This window comes from Palaemon carinicauda, chromosome 5 (assembly GCF_036898095.1).
Source record: "Palaemon carinicauda isolate YSFRI2023 chromosome 5, ASM3689809v2, whole genome shotgun sequence".
NCBI lineage: Eukaryota > Metazoa > Arthropoda > Malacostraca > Decapoda > Palaemonidae > Palaemon > Palaemon carinicauda.
Window position 1 is genome coordinate 82,447,965 of NC_090729.1, and position 1,678 is coordinate 82,449,642.

Genomic DNA, 1,678 nt, shown 5'->3' on the forward strand with positions numbered 1-1,678 from the left:
TTCCTTAATTCCTTCTCTAAACATTCTAGCAAGTAAGACTACATTAATTTTCATATCATTATTTGGCTGTTGCATGTATTCCAGTACTGTATCTAACAAGTAAACCATATTATTAATGGACATGTTACAATTTTCTCTCCTTCCCTTTGGCAAGGCATTACTTTGTTCACTTTGATTCGAATCCATATTAGACATTTTAGGTTTTCAAATTACACTACCGGAATTATTACCTTCATCATTCCACTTGAAAGAAGAAACATTCTGTGTATCGGCATTCCCATCTACTGTAGAAGCAACCAAACTTTTAACATTGCAAACTTGGGTGAGTTGATCCTGTAAACTCGTAATTACCTTTTTAAGCTCCCCAATATCTGCACGAAGAGCATTGATAACACCTTCATTAATATCACTATCCCTGTGGAAGTCATTCCTTGTTTATTTCATCATAACTGCACTCTGACGGCACCTTTCTTCTTCCCGGCGCTCCCATACATTAACAACGGGAGTAGCAGTTTCATTCACTTCACCAGTTACTGAAGAATAATGCATCGAGCTTACCGTTTTATTGTTTTCCATAACAGGCATTTTTTTTACACTTCCACGAGTTTGCATTATGTTCACCTCTACAGTTACAGCATTTTGGACAAATTTTAACATTATCCTTTATCTTTACCAGGTATTCCTTTGAATTATGGTTTTGCTGCAATATCTACATTTATCACTATTTTGACATTTGTATTCCTTATGACCCCATTTGCTACACTTGAAACATAACTAAGGACCTTCATCATAGATGGACACTCTCCTACACCTAATGCAGGGAACAAATATTTTTTTATGGAATTTTGCTCATTATTAATGCTATTACCTGCGACTTAGCGATAGTTTGACCCTTCTGTTTAGTTTTCCGTCGCTTAGCCCAAACAACTGTCCTATCAGCAAGCAAATCTTCTGGGTCCAAACAGACTGGTAATTCGAACACAATAATTTTCATATGTTTAACATTATCCTTTGGTTTTTCTAAAATAACTTTTTCAAAGCCAGATATAGTTATATACTCAACTGCATTATCATCTTTCACAGCTATATACGGCCTATGTTTGCCTTCCTTAAACAAGACTTATATACTTGGATATTTCTTAAAAAGCCTTACCATCCACTGCATCACTGCATTTTGTTATGGTAGATCATATGCACTATCTGGGAAAGTACAGCCACTTTCTTTCACAGAGACAGCAATACTGTCTTTCCTTAACTCATTCCTAACTAAACTTGATCGAGAATTTTCAACCTTAGATGTACCAGTACTCACCCGTTGTCTCTTGGTTATTAGTTATCTCCATTTTCATTTCCACTTGAGCTGCCATTAGATACTTGAGCTGCCATCAGTTTATTCCAGTTCCTCAGTTGTTTCACTCATTTCATTACTAAATGATACATGCATTTGTGCCTCTCCCATGGTATCCTTAGAAGCCATCAATCACACATTCCGTTTCAGAAGAAAAGATCCTTAAAAAATTAAAAGGATATTAACTAGCGGCGAACTAAAGTAAGCCAAGAGCCAAATTTAAAAAGGAGTGACCGAGAAGACGTATGTACGACTCGGCGGCTGAAATCAAAGTGACCTCCCCTATCTATTTCAAAGCTTATGACGCCCTTTTTTTAATATAACTAATTA